The sequence below is a fragment of the Mytilus trossulus genome, unplaced genomic scaffold (assembly GCF_036588685.1).
Source record: "Mytilus trossulus isolate FHL-02 unplaced genomic scaffold, PNRI_Mtr1.1.1.hap1 h1tg000110l__unscaffolded, whole genome shotgun sequence".
In the NCBI taxonomy this organism is placed as follows: Eukaryota; Metazoa; Mollusca; class Bivalvia; order Mytilida; family Mytilidae; genus Mytilus; species Mytilus trossulus.
Genome location: NW_026963297.1, coordinates 266066 through 288539, shown reverse-complemented (window position 1 = coordinate 288539; position 22474 = coordinate 266066). Strand labels below are relative to the sequence as shown.

The following is a 22474-nucleotide window of genomic DNA, read 5'->3' as shown; positions in this document are numbered from 1 at the left end:
TTTGTTTAGCGTGAATATACACGGTCTTCTACTGTACATTGATTACATAATACTACATTTATTTAGTATTCAATTATAGACTATTTTTTATTATTAATTTCAGGAGAATTTCTCAACTTTCGGCGACTTTTACAAGGTTTGGACCCTACCTAAAAAAAACTTCAAGCAGAACAACACCCTGTTTCTTTTTCTCAAGTAGATCTCAGCTACCAAGCTTCCCTTTTCATCTAGTACGGACAAAAATCTTGTCGTAGAACTTTTTTTATTAACTTTTCTGTAAGGTGGGGTAGGGTGTTCGACCCCAACTGTGGATCTAGTTTAACAATAAAAAAAAAATAAATATCGAACAATACCCGGATTTGTTTTCTCAAGTAGACCTCTGCTACCCTGCTTCCCTTTTGTCCATCGTGCGGAAAGATGCATTGCCAAAGAACATTTGTTGATCAACTTTTCTGTAAGGGTTGTAGAGGGTGTCAGAGTAAGGGTTGTAGAGGGTGTCAGACCCCCACGTTAGACATACTTAGAAAAAAACTAAGCCGAAGAACATCCGGATTTTTTTCTCAGACAGACCTTAGCAACATAGCTTCTCTCTGCAAATAGTGAGACAAAAGAGTTGCCGTAGAACATTTTTTTTGTAACATGTGAGAACGATATCCGGTCCCGACTTTAGACAAAATAAGCCATTAAACACCCTTGATTTTATTCAAGTAGACTTTAGCTACCTTGATTTATTTTCAACCTAGTAAGGACAAAAAAATTGCCATAGAATATTTTTTAGTAACTTTTCTGTAAGAGTTGGGAGCGATGTCCTGTCCCAACTTTGGACCTACTTTACAAAAAAAAAATAAACCGTAAAACACCCTTGCATTTTTCAAGTATACCTCAGTTACCCAGCTTCCCTTTACGCCTGTTATGGACAAAAGTATTGCCGAAGAATATTTATTTATTAACTTTTCTGTAATTTGCACCTTGTGCTGTGAAAAGTATGGCAGTTTAACATTTTGGTTTAACACTTTTCTGTAAGAATTGGAAATGTTGACCAACCCCAACTTTGGACCTACTTAAAAAAAATCAACAGAACAACACCCCCGATTTTTATTTTCAGGTAGACCACAGCTACCCAGCCTCTCTTCGCATTTAATCGGACAAAATGATTGCCGTAGAACAATTTTTTATTAATTTTTCTGTAAAAGATGTCCGACCCCAACTTTGGACCTACTTAAAAAAAAAGCCGAAAACCACCCTGGATGTTTTCCATTTAGACCTCAGTTACCCTGTTTCCCTTTACACATAGTGCAGGCATTGCAGAAGAACATTCTTTTATTAACTGTTGTGTAAAGGTGGAGTAGGGTGTCCAACCCCAACTTCGGACTTCTTACCAAAAAACTTAGCCGAACAACACCCTAGAATTTTTTTTCAAGTACATCTCATCTACTCAGCTTCCCTTTGGGTCTCATGCAGAAAATAGTATTGCCAAAGAACAATTTTTTTTTTCTATAACAGTTGGGAACGATGTGCGATCCCAACTTTGGACTACTTAAAACAAAAGTAAGCCGAAAAACACCCTGCATTTGTTTTCTCAAGTAGACCTCAGTTACCCAGCTTCCCTTTACTACTAGTGCGGACAAAAGTATTGCCGAAGAACGTTTTTCTATTAACTTTTCTGTAAGGGTGGGGTAGAGTGTCTGCCCCCAACTTTAGACTACTTAAAAAAAAACGATAAGACGAACACACCATGGATTTTAACTCAAGTTGACCTCAGTTACCCAGCTTCCCTTTACACCTATTGCAAAAGTTTTGCCGTATAACATTTTATATTTACTTTTCTGTGAGAGTTTGGTAGGGGTCCGAACCCAACGTTGGACTTACTTAAAAAAACAAGAAAATTTGTTCTCCAGTAAACTACAGCTACCGAGCGTCCCTTTGCACTTAATGTAGACAAACGTATTGCCGTAGATCATTTTTTATTAACTTTTTTGTAAGGGTGGGGCAGGGTGTCCCACCCAAACTTTGGACCTACTTAAAAACAAAAACAAATGAGCCCAAAAACACCCTGTTTTTTTTTTTTGAAGTAATCATAAGCTACACAACTTCCCTTTGCACCTACTGCTGACAAAAGTTTTGCCATAGAACAATTGTAATTAACTTTTTCTTTGAAAAATAAAAAAAAATAAACTTAGACGAAGAACACGCTGTGTTTTTGTTTCCAGTTGACCACAGCTTCCAAGCTTCTCTTTTCCCCTAGTGCGGACAACAGTATTACCGTAACACATTTTCTAATTACTTTTATATAAGGTAAAAGGGTAGGGTGTCCAACCATAACTTTTGACCTATTCAAAGAATAATAAAAAACTAACTGGATTTTAACTCAAGAAGACCACAGCTACCCAGCTTCCCGTTGCGCCTATTGCAGTCAAAAATATTGACGTAGAACAGTTTTGATTAACTTGTCTGTAAGGTAGTAAAGTAAATTAGACTGTCCGAGTCAATCGTTGGACCTACTTTAAAAAAATTAAACTAAGCCAAAAAACCCACTATGTTCTTTCTCAAGTACACTACAGCTACCTAGCTTTCCTTTGCGCCTAGTGCGGACAAAAGTATTGACGTATAACATGCTTTATTAACTTTTCTGTAAGGTAGTGAAGTAGACTGTCTGAGTCAATCTTTTGACCTACTTTCAAAATGTGAACTAAGCCGAAGAACACCCTGTGTGCTTTCTCTAGTAAACCAAAGTTACCTAGGTTCCCTTTGTGCCTAGTGCGGACAAAAGTATTGCCGTAGTTTTTTTTATTAACTTGTCTGTAAGGTACTGGGGTTGGGTGTCCGACTCAATCTTTGGACCTATTTAAAAAAAAAATAACAAGCCGAAGAACACCTTGTGTTTTTTCTCAAGTAGACCTCAGCTACCCAGCGTCCCCTTGCGCCTAGTGCTGACAAAGGTTTGATGTAGAACATTTTTTATTAAATTTTCTGTAAGGTAGTGAAGTAGACTGGCCGACTCAATCTTTGGACCTAATTTAAAAGAAAATAAACTAAGTCGCAGAGCAGCCTGTGTTCTTTCTCAAGTGGACCACAGTTACCCAGCTACCTTTTGCGCCTTGTGCGGACAAAAGGTATTGACGTAGAACATGTTTTATTAACTTTTCTGTAAGGTAGTGAAGTAGACTGTCCGACTCAATCTTTGGACCTATTAAAAAAAGAAAAAAAACAAAGCCGAAGAACACCCTGTGTTTTTTTTTCAAGTAGACCACAGCAAACAAGCTTCCCTTTGGGCCTTGTGCGGACAAAAGTATTGACGTAGAATATTCTTTGTAAATTCTTCTGTAAGGTTGTAAGGTAGGGTGTTTGATCCGAACTGTGGGACCTACTTTAAAAAAAACGAAGCTGAAGAACACCCTGTGTTTTTTCCATGTAGACAACAGTTATCTAGCTTCCCTTTGCGCCTAGTGCGGACAGAATTATTGACATAGAACATGTTTTATTAAATTTTCTGTAATATAGTAAAGTAGACTGTCCGAGTCAGTCTTTGTACCTACTTTCAAAAAAAATAAACTAAGCCGAAAAACACCCTGTGTTTTTTCTTAAGTAGACCAGAGTTAACAAGCTTCCCTGTGCGCCTAGTGCGGACAAAAGTATTGACGTAGAACATTAAAAAAAGAAGATGTGGTATGATTGCCAATGAGACAACTATCCACAAAAGACCAAAATGACACAGACATTAACAACTATAGGTCACCGTACGGCCTTCAACATTGAACAAAGCCCATACCACATAGATAGCTGTAATAGGCCCCGATAAGACAATGTAAAACAATTCAAACGAGAAAACTAACGACCTTATTTATGTAAAAAACATCTCTATTACTTTTTCTGTAACGGGATGGGGTAAGGTGTCCGACCCCAACTTCGGACCTACTGAAGGAAAATAAAATGCCGAAGAACACCCTGTGATTTTTCTCAAGTACACCGCAGCTGACTAGCTTCCCTTTGCGCCTAGTGCGGACAGAATTATTGACATAGAACATGTTTTATTAAATTTTCTGTAAGATAGTGAAGTAGACTGTCCGAGTCAGTCATAGGACCTACTTAAAAAAAAAATAAACTAAGCCGAAACACACACTACGTTTTTTCTCAAGTAGACCACAGCTACCAAGCTATCCTTTGCGCCTAGTGCGGACAAATGCATTGACGTAGAACATTAAAAAAAGAATATGTGGTATGATTGCCAATGAGACAACTATCCACAAAAGACCAAAATGACACTAACATTAACAAATATAGGTCACCGTAAGGCCTTCGACATTGAGCAAATCCCATATCACATAGACAGCTATAATAGGCCCCGATAAGACAATGTAAAACAATTCAAACGAGAAAACTAACGGCCTTATTTATGTAAAAAACATCTCTATTACTTTTTCAAGCTACCTAGCTTTCCTTTGCTACAGCTACACAGCGTCCGTTTGCACCTAGTGCTGACAACGGTATTGACGTAGAATATGTTTTATTAACTTTTTTGTAAGGTAGTGAAGTAGACTGTCCGATTCAATCTTTGGACATACTTTCAAAAAAATAAACTAAGCCGAAGGACACCCTGTGTTTTTTTCTCAAGTACACCACATCTATTCACCTATCCTTTACGCCTAGTGCGGACAAAAATATTCACGTAGAACATGTTTTATTTACTTTTCTGTAAGGTAGTGAATTAGACTCTCCGACTCAATCTTTTGACCAATTTAAACAAAAACAAAAAACAAAGCCGAAGAACACCCTGTGTTTTTCTTAAGTAGACCACAGCTACCATACTTCCCTTTGCGCCTAGTGCGGAAACAAGTATTAACGTAGACCATTCTCTATTCACTTTTCTGGAAGGAAATGGGGTAGGGTGTCCGACCCCAACTTCAGACCTACTGAAAGAAAATAAAAAGCCGAAGAACACGCTGTGTTTCTTGTCAAGTAGACCACGGCATCCCAGCTTCCCTTTGCACCTATTGCGGACAAAAGTATTGACGTAGAACATGTTTTATTAACTTTTCTGTAAGGTAGTGAAGTAGACTGTCCATTTCAATCTTTGGACCTATTTAAAAATAATAAACTAAGCCGAAGAACACTCTGTGCTCTTTCTCAAGTACACCACTGCTACCTAGCTGTCCTTTGCGCCTAGTGTGGACACAAGTATTGACGTAGAACATGTTTTATAAACTTTTTTGTAAGGTTGTGAAGTACTCTGTCCGATTCAATCTTTGGACCTACTTTCAAAAAAATAAACTAAGCCGAAGAACACCCTGTGTTTTTTTTTCTCAAGTAGACCACAGCTATTCAGCTATCCTTTACGCCTAGTGCCGACAAAAATATTCACGTAGAACATGTTTTATTTACTTTTCTGTAAGGTAGTGGAGTAGACTGTCAGACTCAATCTTTTGACCAATTTAAACAATCACAAAAAACAAAGCCGAAGAACACCCTGTGTTTTTCTTAAGTAGACCACAGCTACCATACTTCCCTTTGCGCCTAGTGCGGAAACAAGCATTGACGTAGAACATTCTCTATTAACTTTTCTGGAAGGAAATGAGGTAGGGTGTCCGACCCCAACTGCAGACCTACTGAAAGAAAAGAAAAAGCCGAAGAACACCCTGTGTTTCTTCTCATGTAGACCACGGCAACCCAGCTTCCCTTTGCGCCTATTGCGGACAAAAGTTTTTTTTTATTATTTTTTTTAATATTAAACATATTTTATTAACAATCACCTGTTACATCAACCATCAGTTGCCCAGGGGAGCAACTAAGGGGGCCCCAATTGTTACAGTCTCATTTGTAGGGAAAAAAGCAAATGAGAAATAAAAATCCCACTATGAATTATTAACATCACCTTTATAAATCTTATCTATCCTTGTACAAATGTACATGTACCTGCAATCATTATCGATCTATATATATCTTTACCAAATCTCACCAAATATAATTTTTTGAATAAAGTATGTTTTTATCTTTATTTATTTCTCACAAAGGCTACCTGTATTTATTAGGCAGTTTCAATTTTATCGTACACATCAAGTCTTTTGTTATGTTAATTTAAATTACATTTAATTTCTGGTCGAGTGATCATTTACCACGTGCGATTTGTTAAAGGGATGTGTAGTTCATTCATAAAACAAATGGATTAATGATTTTGATTTTCAAAAAGGATTTATTTCAAAGGTATGGTGAGTAAATATTTGTTTTTAAATGAACCTGTTGATCCAACATGACGTGTTACAATTAGATGATATACATGAATTACATACACAATAAAAAATACATGCACGGGAGTTGAGAGCAGTGTACATATTATTATTCAATCGGTAGTAAAGAGGTCACTGCACTGACCTGACCACGCAAAATATATATTTATATACAAAAAATGTCACACATAGTAGAAAAGGCTTCGTTTTTCGTATTTGGTTTAAGACATTTGAGCAAAAATTGCATTTCATGTTTTATCATATTTAAAATCACCGATTTACTTATCCCTTTCTTTTGATATTTTGCGATATTTCTAGTTTTCCAGATAACCCATTTCGTGATTAGAAGCACCGTGTCTAAAATTTGGGTATAAGATGCATCTGCATTAATGATCCCAAAAATTATACTTGTTTCCAATTTTTGTAATTTTTCGATACTAAATTTGGAACAAAATTTCCTTGCTTTCTCAAACATTTCCCGCCAAACGTCTTCCACCAATAAATAAAAAGATGAAAAAGTGATTCTTTTTCATTGCAAAAGTGACACTTCCCGTTTGAGCGATTCATTTTTTGCAATTTTTCTTCACTGTAAATTATATTATGTAGTAATTTCCATTGAAGTTGTTTAGTTTTTCTGTTAGCTAAATTCTTATTTAAAGTTTCCTAAATGTATTCCCATGGTAGTTCATTCTCAAAATGTAAATTCCACTTAAGCTGGCTATTTTATTCCATAAAAGTATCTAATATCTTTAAGGCATAATTTTTTGGCATCAACGACAACTCCATTTTTTATAAATTGACAAGAATTTGTTATTTTAATAGGTCTATCAGAATGACTTTGTATGATAGAGTCTGTTTTTAAAACGTCAATTTGTTGAGGTGTTAACGAAGATTTAATGCGGCTATATTGTGCAATCCAATTTCTTTTATCTTTAACACTGTTAAAAATATCAAAAGATGTTTTAAAGGATTTATTGTTTAAGTCCCATATATCTTTTATTTTTTTTATTCCACTAGAGGCAAAATTTGCATAATATAATGCATGTAACTTGAACTTAAATTTACAATTGCCGAATATATTTTCCTCTAAAAGGTCTTCTTTCTTCTCTGTAAGTCAGTCCAGGAAATTAAAAGTTCTTTATAATATTTGGACATTTGTATTTGCCTAAAACATGTAATGTCCGAACAAGAACATATAAAAAAATCTGTATCATATTTTTCGTCAAGTGACGTTAACCAGTATTTTCCTATTGCATTCCATTTTTGTGTTTTTGAGTTGACAATACTGTACATACTTTTCACCTGTTTTGATTTAATAAAGTCCCTTAAGTTTATCATTCCTATCCCCCCTTTTTCTTTCGGTAAACAGCACACTGTTCTAGCGATTTGGTTTGTTTTCCCATCCCATATAAAGGACCATATAATATTATTTAATTGTTTTTCGTATATATCCGGGATACCTCTCATTTCAATTTCGTATCTAATGACAGACAGTACAAAAGATTTAATAATTAAAACTTTTCCCGTAAATGTGAGATCTCTGGATTTCCAAACGTCCATACAGTTCTTTATCTTATTCATTTTTTCTAACAAAATTTGATCCAAGTCCACCCCATATCCATGTTGTACCCCTAATGCTTTCACAGGACGCTTAGAACCATTTAATTTTGTTAAATTTTGGTTTTTTTATTTCGTCACTTGCTTAAATACATGCCAACAGTCTTATCCATATTCATTTTAGCCCCCGAAGCGTTTTCGTACAGTTTTAAAGTTTTAAATGTATTGACGTAGAACATATTTTATGAACTTTTCTGTAAGGTAGTGAAGTAGACTGTCCGAGTCAATCTTTGGACCTCCTTTCAAAAAATAAACTAAGCCGAAGAAAACCCTGTGTTTTATCTCTAGTAGACCACATCTATTCAGCTATTCTTTACGCCTAGTGCGGACAAAAGTATTGACGTATAACTTGTTTTATTAACTTTTCTTTAAGGTAGTGAAGTAGACTGTCCGACTCAATCGTTTGACCTATTAGAAAAAAAACTAAGCCGAAGAACACCCTGTGTGTTTTCTCAAGTAGACCACAGCTACACAGCTTTTCTGTGTGCCTAGTGCGGACAGAAGTATTGACGTAGAACATGTTTGATTAACTTTTCTGTAAGCTGGTGAAGTAGACTATCCGACTCAATCTGTTGACCTACTTTAAATAAAATAAACTAAGCCGAAGAACACCGTGTGTTTTTTGTCAAGTAGACCATATCTATTCAGCTATCCTTTGCGGCTAGTGGGGACAAAATTATTGACGTATAACATGTTTGATTAACTTTTCTGTAAGGTGGTGAAGTAGACTGTCCGACTCAATCTGTGGACCTACTTTAAATAAAATAAACTAAGTCGAAAAACACCCTATGTTTTTTCTCAAGTAGTACGCACAGTAAAACTCAATTTAATAGACGTCCTTTTTTGTCAGAATAGGAAACACAATCATATAAGCAAAATGACAATAAAACATAAATAACAACAAACTACTATAGCAGTTACATGTATATTCCCGAAATCAAATTGCACATATATATGATTTATGATATTTTGGAATGAATTTTTACCGATTTCGAGATTGAAAAGGACAACCCCAAGTCCGCTGTATTTGCACTCTTATTTTTTTTCTATTGATTGCGATTCTACCGGCATCACATGTCTTAAAGCAAGTCCCTAAAAAGCAGTCAGACGTCAAAGCAATCTCTGACTAGCATTATTTATGCTGTTTGTTGTTATACCACTTGATAAAATATGTGTATTTGTTTTCATCCAGTTGAAACCCGTGGTTGAAATAGGCAGGTGGGTGTGCATGTTTGATTGAAGAAACCGGATAAGGACCAATATAGTGCCTGTAATCGCTTTCATTCTAAATATTATATGACGTCATTTAGGAAACAGGGGATACCAGTATGGCAATATATTTTGACAGGTGAAAATGAACTTGTAGGCAAACTGTTTGAGTTTGTGATTTGTAGGTTGCTTGCTGTGATTTGTCTCTAAATAAATTACACATAAGCGTATGTTTTCTTTGCTCAATATGTACTACCTTCTATAACTTCGTCTTCGTGCATTTGATCTAAATGTTCATCTCGTTCTCTATCAACGTGGTCATGTTTTTGGCGTCCAAGTCGGACAATCAAAATATTGGCTGCCATTTTTTATTGCTAATGAACACTTAATGGTGCCCCCTATGCATCATTAAATAATCTTTGATTTTTAATGACACTTAAATGAACTTTTACTTCATTAAACTATTTGTACAACAGACTTATTGACACATTAGTTAATGACTCGCTAATGACACTTTAATGAACCTTTAAATGTAATGAAACGTTCGTACAACCGGCTGCAGGACACGTCCGCTCTTTTAAGTGGATATTAAACAAATGAGACAGAATCACATGCACTTCCGCCTAAGTAAATTGACCAATGAGGTTACGTACCTGACTGAATAACTTCTACATATTTTAAATTTTAACTGTTAAAATAAAATTATGTTTTAACTGACAAGACAACAGCCACAACAAAATAAAGATATATATATATATATATAAACAGATGTTTACAACCTTACATGATTCTCAGATCTATCAAATGGAGAAAGTTAAATATAATTATCTTATACTTGACTAGTTATGAGTAAACAATAGCCATCACAAACACTGAAATTGTTTAAAATTGTGTTAAATACAGAGAAACATCTATATCTATATATAAGTGCCTATAAATAGCAGCACATGCCATACACATCTGTATGGGAGTGTGGATTAATCAGTACATAGATGAATTCAATTACACAAATAAAATTATAGATTGCCCAATGTTATTTTAACACACTAGTTAGTATTTAAATATAAGAATGTTTAAAATATTTACATAATGATGAAAATAAACGCAATATTTTGCAAGACCAACTAGCTTCATCAAGCGTGCATCTATCCAGGTGAAATCGGATGTAAATGATAAGAAACGTTTGCAGCTCAATATATATGTTGCACTCGTCTTTTTTGTTAAGACCATCAGGTTCTACAGTTTTCTCTTCTTTTCGCCGCGGCGTCCCACTCGGTGTTGACTTCTATGATTTGGAAAGTAACATTTTCAAAAGGATGTTTCGTTGACGGAAGATGTCTTGTGAGAGGACAGTTGTTGTTGGTTTTGTACCATAAACGATGGTTATGGAGCCGAATAGTGAATTTGTCCATTGTTTCTCCCACATAATGATTGCCACAAGTGTCACATGTTAAAATATAAATTGAGTTCTCAGTTTTACAGTTGGAATTTGAGCAGATGGCATAATTTTGTTTAGTAACAGAGCTGATGAAAGAACTGCTTGTATTATCAGTTTTACAACAAAAACAATTCCTTCGACCACATTGTCTGTAGCCACCGGGAGATGGAGTAGGCTGCTTTGTTTTATATTTTAACATGTGACACTTGTGGCATTCAGTTTGCGGGAGAAACAATGGACAAATTCAATATATATATATATATATATCCAACGCAACCATAGGTTTGAACGCAGTTTTCAATTAAGACTTGTATATATTTAAACCCTTCTACAACGATTTTTTTTACATGCACACGTAAAAAAGTTGCAGTTTTTATCAACCGAAATCATAGGTTTGAACGTAGTTTTCAATATTTGTTCGTTTGGTCTTGTATCATATTTTTTATACTATCCGTTCATCCTATTTTGACACTTGATTCTATTCTTAATTGAAGTATTTTTTTGTGATTTCACTTTTTTGTATGGCCTTCCAAATACTGTTTCGATCCCTAACATCACTAAAAAGACATTTATTGTCGAAATCCGGATCTGGTGTACATAAACATTTTGACACCTCATGTTTGCGGTATAACATCTTTGCCGCAAGTTTATTGTTTTCTGTCTACTTTTAAAATCATAGTAAGATCCATTTACATCTTGTGATCAATTTATTTGGCAATCGCCAATGACAGTCAGCAGGGTTTAAGAACCTCAGTTGTCCGACCTGTTAGTCAAATGCGTTTTGTTAAAAACTACTTTTTTTGGTCTTTTGAAAATGTTGTTTTTGCTGTATGTAGACCCTTCTACAATGAAATTTGTTTTACATGCACACGTATAAAAATTTGCGGTTTTTATCCAACGCAATCATAGTTTGAACGTAGTTTTCAATTTCGACTTGTTTATATAGGTGGTCGTATGGTCTAGCGGGACGGATACAGTGCAGGCGATTTGGTGTCACGATATATCACACTAGAAGCCCGATTTCAGTCTGAAACGGCCATTTTGGTCTGATCACATCTTGATTGACTGGATTTACCGCTAGAGAAATTCGTCCAGATATTTCAGATCGTTTAGTCGCCGTTCAGATCGATAGCCTCATCAGGTAAATCAGTTCGTTAAGGCGTATCAAGACGGAAAAGACTGAATCATCTAGCGGGTTGTTTAGACCCGTTAAGACCGTGTCAGACCAAAACAGACCATGGATACAAAGTTACGTCAAGATGTTGTCAGACCGTGTCCAGTCGTGTTCAGATTTTAATCATTTGGACACAAAAACGAGTGAAACTTTCCCATTGTTTATCAGGGGTTGCTCCCCTTTTAAAAATAAAATAAAAGTTAGAAAGAAGACGGTTTATGTTAACTGAAAGTCTACCACGTCCCTTTAATCATGTTAATTAAATAAAAAAAATATTCAATTTGAATTCTTACTACATCCTATTTAACATGTTTTGTATATATTTTAAAAAATAGCTCAAAGTCATACTGCTGAACAAACCGCCGCGAAATGACTAAAAAAAAAACAACAGATTGCCGAAATAACATTTATTTATTGAATGTAAGCACCTGAACCTTTATATTAAAGGTTTACAAGTGATTACAATACATGTTTTTGCAATTACAGACTGTCGTGGGTGGTGAAAAATTTGTCATGTTGACGCAATAGATCATTTTTACACCCGTATTAAATAATTACGGATGTCGGCCGTGAACACACAGGCACTTGTCTCAGAAAATAAATTTCCTATATACCTTATTATAATAAGGTATATAGGAATTTTTTTTTTCTGGGACAAGTGCCAAAAAATTTCCTATATACCTTATTATAATAAGGTATATAGGAATTTTTTTTTCTGAGACAAGTGCCTGTGCGTGAACACTTGAAAACGCGTGATCTTAATAATTATGTTTAATTAAATTTAAGATGTAACATTTTTTAATATTGTAAATGAATGCATTCATTTAACTTTTAATGTTGGCTATATAAATTGCATTTGAGTGAGGCAGGGAAAAATATATATATATAACTAGAATCTATGTCTTTTCTCGTTTTCCGTTTACTGTCATGTCATTGTCCATTCATTTTTGCCAGACTCATGCGTTTGACTTTCCATCTTTATTTTTCACTTAGTCTATAATTCGAGAGCCTTTTATAAAAAAAATATTACACACCAGAAGACTTTGTTAAAAGATAAAGTTTGAATATTATAGCAGAAAAAGGCCAGTGTACCTGAAGTACATTTGAAGACCAGGTTATATATATTACATGAATACAGCATAATAAAGCTGGTTTAATTTGAATTACTATCCATTAGGGAAATTTTCTGACGATAATTAATCAAATCTGACAAGTTTGATTAAAAACGGAAAATAAGCCCGTAAACGATTTAACGTTACCGTACCCTCTTTACTTGTCGCATGTCGGCATCTTCAAATGGCAAATTTATTTTACACAAATTCGTTGACATGCCATGATGGTAGATGGACACTACAGCACAATATAAGCTGAGCTGGAAATTACAATTGGTGAGTAGAAATGAATAATATTTTAAAACATGCCTATCAGACATGAGAATAATCATTGATCCGGCCAATAGTTTGAAGGAAAGATGTTTACATTTGTTACATTTGTGCATACAGGTATGAATTGACTTTCTAATACACCACATTCTTGTACAGTTACTTGTTCAAAGGCAAAGTAAGAATTTGGGCTTGTAAAAAAAAATATTCCTGTGATTGGACCCCCCCCCCCCCTTTTTGGAAGATCAATGCATAATTTGAAAAAGGTACATATAAACTATGGTTTAAATCCTCCCTTTTAAAAAGGGCTGGATACACACCTGTTTATTGCCTAAACCATTGTGTGTATTCACAATGGTTTGGTGGGGGGGGGGGGGGGGTAGGGGGCCTATTACCAGACCTAACCCCCTGATGGAGTAACCCTAGTCCAAATAATTATGACGTCTGGCAAGGCTATTTTATTTTTTTTCTGAGACGCCTTCCTAGGACGTTGTAGGAAGGCGTCCCAGAAATTTTTTTAAATAGCCTTGCCAAACGTCATAATTATTTGGACTAGAGTAACCCTACATATTCATATTTATTGTATGTTTAATAATGTATTGATAACTGTCACGTCCTAAAATTTGCATGAAATATCTGTCACTGGATTTTTTATAACTCATAACCAACCAATCTTCACATGTATGTTACAATGATGATGCACCTATTTATATAGCCACTGGTGGGTGATGTACAATAATTATAATTTATCACATATTTGTTATGAATACCTTCAAGGCTTGGGTTTGCATATGCAATAACCTCTAAATTGCCGGGGGCAAAAAAAAGAGTATATTGATATTCCAAATGATGTGACAGCATTGCGTCCTTAACGACAATTTTTTACACTTTTGTGATAAGAAATTTAAGATAATTTTCCAGGCATGTTTCATTAAATTGCAGGCGCGGATCCAGAGGGGGGTTCCAGGGGTTGGAACCCTTTCTCTTTTTGAGGATCAATGCATTTGAATTGGGACATGTAATTGGAACCCCCCTTTGTCCTGGTTTTTAAAATGGCTGGACTCTCCCCTGAATTGTTATCAATGATTTGTTTTGCTCTAAATTTTGTAGAACTTAAATATAACATGTTATAATCTATGCATACCATTGCTTTGTCATGTATGTAGTAATATTCTACAAATTCTATTTTGAAATAAAAAAGTATTATTAAAAGAATTTGTTGAATTATTATTATTACTACAAATATCACAAATCAAATACATGTAGTTACTGTAAATTCAGAAATTATTGCTTGCAAATTATTGCGAATTTTTCATTTTAGACTTAAATGCCATTTTAATTTTTACGATTTTGTGAAAAATCCTGTTTAATTCATATAAAATAACACAAAATGTGCGTTTAAGTAATTGCGTTTACAACTCAGTCGCATTTTTCGCAATAATAAAAACCTCACATTAATTTCTGAATTGACAGTAGTATATAAAATAGTATTAATGCTATTGACTTATTTAATTTTATACATGTTATAGAAGTCGCATGTAATACAAGTTATAAATACTTAATTCTTAATGTAAATTTTTTTTGTAGATAAGATATCACATTGGTTTGAGCATGATTCCCAGCAAGATTATGAAGGGGCATATATATCATATATACATAGGAAATATATAGTGTCACTAAATTACTCTCATACGGTACCTCACCTCTGTAGCTGTAAATTGCGAAACGGTGCATTCATTCATAATTTTGAGTTACTTATTGCAATTGGAAATAATGTTGATAAAGCTAACAGCATTATGCCATGACGTTGATGGGATGTTCTGATGGACAAAAAGGAAATTGTGAATTGAACAAATAGCAAACTTGAAATTCATAGGAAAAAAAGTAGGAAATTGGAATAATGAAAATTCATAGTTTCAGTGATTATCTTACAATCATCATGATCATTGTCAATACTACAAGTGCATCATCATGATCATATATATCTGAATTCACCTTGGATAATTATACATTTAAAATAAGAATTTGGATATAATAAGAATTTCTGTGCTGGCATTGCTACTGTTGGCTTCATGTACCACCAGCTGGGAGTGTTAAACCTTTTTGACCTTTCGTGAGGGTCTGTCACGGTCCGTCACAATTGGTTAGTGTCATATATGCATGATTATGGAAGTTTCACCAACCTAGACAAGCTTTACAGCCCTGGCACGGTTGTTGGTTGCACTTAGAGTCAAATGACAGCTTGCTGTATACATTTGTAGTTCAAATAGTCTGAATGAATCTACATGTATGGTGACAATCTTCTAAATTACTGTTCATTCTGAAACTGGCATTTTATACTAGTACATGTAGTAGTCGAACATGTTAAACAATACATGTACTTCAAAGTATCAATTTATTTTGTCTCGCCTTACATGAAAGTCATGAAAGTTGGTTGTATATATGCAAGAAATATGTATTACAGTCTTGGGGTGATGATGTAAGCTATTTTTAATAGAGCTTTACATTTATAAAAGCTAAAAGAGCTGGTTCAGGGAATGAGTGTAAAATATACTGTTACATTTTATTACATGTAATTGGATACATTTTATTGTATATGAGTACCTTGCAAGGTCTACTTGTCTATCAGGTTAGGTTGACCTGACCTTAATTTTATTTCATGGATAATCTAAGTGATTTAGGTTATTTCAGTTTAATACAATGTTAACATGGTTAGGTTTGTTTCTCAGATACTTCGTAATGAAATTAGAGACTGGAAATGGGGAATGTGCCAATAAGACAACAACCTGACTACAGAGCAGACAACAGCAGAAGGTCATCAATGTTTGAATTGTTTCTCAGAAGCTGTAAGCTACATTGAACATGTTGGAAACAAACATAATTTTTGTTTTGCCTAAGGAGATATGGTATCAGGGGTGAATCCAGCCATTTAAAAAAGGGGGGGTTCCCAACCCAAGACAAAAGGGGGGGGGGGGGTTCCAACTATATGTCCCCATTCCATGATCGTCCAAAAAAGGGGGGTTCCAACCCCCTGAACCCTCCCCCTGGATCCACCACTGGGTATGAATTTTGATGAGACGACTTGCATTACTTAAACTATAAACCATGTAGATCAAGTGATTTTCTTTTTAGTCACTGCACACCCTTCAGCAAAGACCAAAAACTTAAACTTCATGATGAGCACCCTATAAATGGCTCTGCTTGGAAAGAGCTAGGCTTCTAACAGAGTTAATGTAAAAAATTCAGACGTTAACCCAACAGTGATGACAACTTGATTTATACTAGTATACATGAGCTACAAACAAACAAATATGTGATAAACAGCAATCAACAAAAACACTACAGACAAAAAATTAAGGGGAGACTATTTAAATATAAAAAAGAAGATGTGGTATGATTGCCAATGAGACAACTCTCCACAAAAGACCAAAATGACACAAACATTAACAATTATAGGTCACCGTACAGCTTTCAACATTAAGCAAAGCCCATACCGCCTAGTCAGCTATAAAAGGCCCCGATAAGAAAAAGTAAAACGATTCAAACGAGAAAACTGACGGCCTTATTTATGAAAATAAATGAACAAAAACAAATATGTAACCAAGGATTTGTATAGTGTCTCACTATACAAATCCTTGATGTAACACAAAAACAAACGACAACCACTTAATAACAGGCTCCTGACTTGGGTTTATTTACTTTAATGTAAAGTAAATAAAATTAACTAATGTCTTGTACAAGTATTACCCTGACGTTCCGTGAAAATTGTTTTCAAAAATCTAATTTGTCCATAATTCTTTTATGTAATAAACTTATTTAAATAAATTCAGACCTTCACCTGTCTGATCACCAGCATGGCTAAAGGTATTACTCCCAGATGTATTGGCAGGTGACACCTCCAGGTATTCAAGCGATTTCCTGTCGGACTTGCAAGTTCATGCATCATTTCACTTCTGTCAGTGTACACGACCGAAAACTTGAATCTTTCCATTTTAAACTTTCAGGTGCATAGGTAATCATTTGATAATATACATCTCTGTCCTGCGTGTCCGATAGTGATACACTAGTCATTACTGTTTATAAATAACATTTCTGGTGTAAAGAATATTATTCATAAAAATTTAAATAATTCCAAAAAAGAGATTTGATAAAATAAAAATTTGCTTACACATTTTTTCCATTGGTAAATTTGGGGAAATGTAAGTACTCGTTGTCAAAAGTAAAGGCCAGTTTGAAACATACAAGAAAAATTGATTTAACAAAAATATATATATACGCACTTAACGACCATTCTTTTATACGCCTTGATAGAAAGTTACGGAACTATAGATAGTTGCAATTTAAAATTATATACATTTTTACATTGAACATAAGAAAGAAATAAAATTGAGAATGGAAATGGGGAATGTATCGAAGAGGAAGCGGAAGGTCACCAACAGGTCTTCAATGCAATGTAACGAGAAATTCCCGCTCCTGGAGGTGTCCTTTAGCTGGCCCCTAAACAAATATATACAAGTTCAGTGATAATGAACACCATACTAATTTCCAAATTGTACACAAGAAACTACAATTTAATAATACAAGACTAACAAAGACCAGAGGCTTCTGACTTGGGACAGGCGCAAAAAATGCGGCGGGGTTAAACATGTTTATGAGATCTCAACCCTCCCCCTATACCTCTAGCCAATGTAGTAAAGTAAACGCATAACAATACGTATATTTAAAATTCATTCAATTCAAGAAAAGTCCGAGTCTGATGTCAGAAGATGTAACCAAAGAAAATAAGCAAAATGACAATTAAACATAAATAAACATGCAATTTGCCCCCTCCCTTTTTGGGAAAAAAAAAATGATTGCTTATATAGGGAATCACTGAACCGTGACTGGAGCGGTCCCTCTCTTAGGTCAGTCAGTGGGCCATCACTTACGAAAATTCCTGGATCCGCCACTGAGCATGTTATCATTGGATGTCGATGGACTATTGTATACCAAAAGAAGAAGAAGAGAACCAATTTGAATTAAAAACAGGTCGATATTTAACCTGCTCTGGTTCGTCGAAGTAATGGACACAGATTTCTATTTAAATAAAATTGTTCTCGAACAAAGGAAGGAATTCGTCACCACAATTGTTGGGTATAATGTATCATAATGTGAACATCGTTCTGAAGTACTGTATGCCAAATTTTCTGTTCCAACATGCACGTTATATATATGCTACTGGACGTCCCAAGAGAATTTTCTGTTCCGACATGCATGTTACCAAGAGATGTGAATATTTTCTTGGAAAAGTATTCAGTAACAAAGTTTCAAATTAATATCGGGATTTATTTTCTTTCTTGATATATTCAGTAACAGCAACAAGAATAACTTGACTGCTTGTCCGCTAAATTGGGCTGTTCTTGCCAGATAAAAGACTTATAGTTATATAACTCGAAAAACTTTTAATTTGTATTTTTTTTTATTATTTATTTTCATCACTAGATAGCTGAAATTTATTGGGAAACTTGCATTTCGGGCATATTCTTTGATTCTTAGCTCGAATTAAAGAGTGTTATAAACTTTTTCAAATGTTGAATACGCAACCAACAAATGGAAGTTTTTAACGACCTTGACTGGCTATACAGCCCTTGCACGGTCGGCCCTGGCTTGCGCCTTTTTGGGCATTAAATAATTTAATATGTTTACCATGTGGTAATTTAAATAATTTAGAATGATAAGAAAGTTTAATAAAAACAAAAATTTAAAAAGCAAAAATTTGGATAAATAAATGAATAAAAAAAGTAAAAAATTTAAGATTAAGTAAATAATAAAATAATAAAAGAATATAATACGCAACCAAATCTCCAAGTATTATTTATGTTTCTGGTAAAGGCGTTTGATTGGGTATTAGTTTGAGGTAGGCGTGTTTTCGGAAACATTCCTCCAATCAGACCTATTTGACATACATGTGTGCGCTGATGCGTGTACACTGGCTATTGTAACGGCACGTGTGACTGTCTCATATCGAAATCTGTCGAGCGTGACCAATGTTTATTGTAGAATTTTTTGTCATGTGGTCAAATTATTTGACATACAAGTTTTAAATTTCCATTTCGAAAGATTATTTTCGGAAGTTGTCCCGTATATACTATTCTAAAGTGTTAGAGAAAAAAAAACCAAGACTTTAAAGGAAAGATACATATCAACGGAGAATATAACCTGAGAAAACTATACTAGTCTTCTAGCATAATAGTCAAAGATATAAAACATGTATTATATGGCTCTGATATTAAATTTAACGTGTTCTGGAAAATTTTGACAAAATATAATTGCACGAATTTTTAATCGATCGCTGACCTTTAATTCTAGAAGTGACTTGTGACTGTTATAAACATGCAGAGACAATTCTATGCATTATGGTTTAAGTTTACAATGAACACACTATAGTTATACATTTTCCTTTTAAATATCAAATAGACAATCACCTTTCGGATAGACTTGCTTTTTCTTTCTTTTCGTAAAAATTATCATTCGTCCATTTAGAGACATAAATTACAAGTTATATATGTCTCTGGTTTATTATATTTGATTACTTCAAAAATGCTTCAAAATACTATGAGCCTGTATTGGGGTCCCAACCGATCACACAAAAAAAAGGGGCGAGTTCCAACTATATGTCCCCGTTCAAATGCATTGATCGTCTTATAAGTTTATGACTCAACGGTTTCCTCCAACAATATGGTTTGATAAATTTCTTTCGAAGTTCATTACTTTTCACATACTAAAATAAAATGATATTCATCTTCAATTACTTGTTTATCACACATAATACAAAATCTCGGATATGTCTCAATATTATAAAATCGACAAGTTTCTATATTCAAACAGTGAGCAGATATATGCGGTATTTACAAATGAATGGTTTTATAAATATAATTTACAGCATGATCTTAATAAAATTGTTGGGGTCAAATACATCTATGCAACATACATTTAGGCGAGTCTTCAAAAAATAGTACATTTCACTATTAAAGCTACCGTTTAATCTATCTTTGAATTCAAATTAAAACAAATTCGCTTTTTTTACACCCTGATGTAACCGTATTTTTAAAGTGTTGTCATCCGTATCAATAAATTGTTTAATAAAATTGAAGTGCATGAGTATTATTAACGTCTAGGATAAGTGTGAGATTTCTCTGTTGATGGGAATAAACAAAATTTAGCTGAATTTGTATTATTTAAATTAATGAAAAGGCAAGCTAGTGTGTGTTTGAAATGATATTGTTGAAATGGATTTATAGCATGAAAAATGTGTGTAACTGATTTTACGTTGACTTGGACTGCGAATTTGAAAATAATATATTTGTGAAATCACATTCTACAAGATGACATATTTTGTAAGTACGTTTAATATACTCTATAACCTTTCATTCTAATTATAGTATCTTTGAAATGCATTTTATAGCGGACTATGCGGTATGGGCTTTGCTCATTGTTGACGGCCGTACGGTGACATATAGTTGTTAATGTCTGTGTAATTTTGGTTTCTTTTGGACAGTTGTCTCATTCGCAATCATACCACATCTTCTCTTTTATATTTATATAGCTATTACTTGCAACTGCCACATGTACATGTTCTAGACTCGTGTCGCTGAAAGAGGTCTCCTTTCAAGTTTGAAAATAGGTGGAAAAAAAGCCACACCCACTTATAAGATATATACATGCTCTCAGTCTGACTGTTGCATTTTGAACAAACGAGTGAAAGTCCAGCGCCATGTAGAACAAAATAGTTTCAACATTCATTTATCATTATCATGATCTTGACCTGCATGGATATATGCATTTAACTTGCAACTGTAGGGTTAAACAAACCGGTTATTGATGGCTGCACAAAAATCTTTAACCTCAGACAAAACATGAAATTAACTGTTCAGGAAAAACGAAGTCCATCTAGTAGTAAAATACGGAAAAATGAAAATAAATATATGCAAAATTTTCCCCTGGATACTGTGTTTTGGACATAAAGAAGCCAATGTCCCAATTTCCCGAAATTCCATTATATTTGACAACGATTTTGATGTAAAACAAAACTTTAACCACAGACTGAACCTAAATGCTGAATTAGTCGGCGTGAATGCTGATTATTTTTTACCAATTAATTAAATGAAATTGCGCCATATTTACCTGTAAATATTTGTTTACCTATAGCAAAAGAAAAGCAAATGGTATGTTGTCAGAGCTACCTCAAAAAAATAATAAATCCAGAGCTCTTCAAAATTGAAGAAGAAAGCTAAGAAAAGAAAGATTTAAAATATGTGCGTCAGTAAATGTATATATAGAGAGAAGAAAACTTCACCGGCTCAACTTAAATTCCAGCCGAATTTCACTGAATAGTGGATGCTATTGGTGTTGTTACAAACAAAGACTTTGTATTGTGTAACGATCCAGAAAGCGGGATCATTTTATTAGGATGCAAAGCTAATTTAAAATTTAAAATTTCTGTGTACAATTTCAGAGGAAGTTTTTGCTGGTATAAAATTTGTCCAAAATATTTCAAACAACTTTATACTATACATGCATGGCTTCAAGATAGGACATTATATATGTGTCTATTCTCAACTACAAATACCAGCCTTTAGTTCAATGATGTACAGAGACATTTTAAGGTGTAACTGTGTATATTTATACAAGTGAACGTTTTAATTCAGCATACTTTTTGTTATTAAAATGACTTTAACTCCGCCAGTCGGTAAACTGCCGATCCCGAGCCCGGATAAAGAAGGAGGGAAGTCAATCATTTAGTTATTTTATATAAATAAAAAAAAAATGGCGCAATTAGATGATTATTTTATTGGCGCAAATGATACCTATAGTTTTGAAAATTAAGTGGCGCCAAAGAAGTATTGGCGCAATTAAGTTGTGGCGCAAATGAGTTACTTTTTGGCACAAATAGATATCGCCCGAAATAATAGCTTAAACCCTTTCAAACGGCTTATTCTCATTTCGCCTTAGCTGTCAAAATGTATATATAAAATTAATCCCAGTTTGCCTTAGTACAAATTTTCAGATACACAAGAATTAAGTAAGGCGAAATGGGAGCTTCTGTAAACGGGCGTATTGCATTTCCGCTAATTTTTCAAAGTCCCAATACTACGTTTCCGCAAATTAAAAATATACGTTTCCGCAATTTGTATTTATTACTTTTCCGCAAATTTACCTGGTAAATTATAAAGATTTGAATTTATTTTTTCTTTTTAACAAAGAAAATGTTCTGATCTCAGTATTGCTACAATTTACTAGATATAACTACCGACTCGGGTAAGGATAAGTTAAACTTCATTGAGAAATCTTTGGTTCGGCTTACTTGCCAACTGACATGATTGAAGAATGCTTTGTTGAATGAATTGCCGATGCTCCATCTGACGATAAATGCATGAGGTCTGCCAATTATATA

At 34.2% G+C, this 22474-nt stretch overlaps 1 long non-coding RNA gene across 1 annotated transcript; it reads left to right on the top strand.

The window, feature by feature from the left end:
* Nucleotides 1-12058: 12058 nt before the first annotated feature.
* Nucleotides 12059-14791, top strand: LOC134700049 (uncharacterized). The gene is made up of 3 exons (XR_010103753.1): nt 12059-12287; nt 12355-13047; nt 14629-14791. It is a non-coding gene; the product is annotated as an uncharacterized LOC134700049 (long non-coding RNA).
* The last annotated feature ends 7683 nt before the right edge of the window (nt 14792-22474 follow it).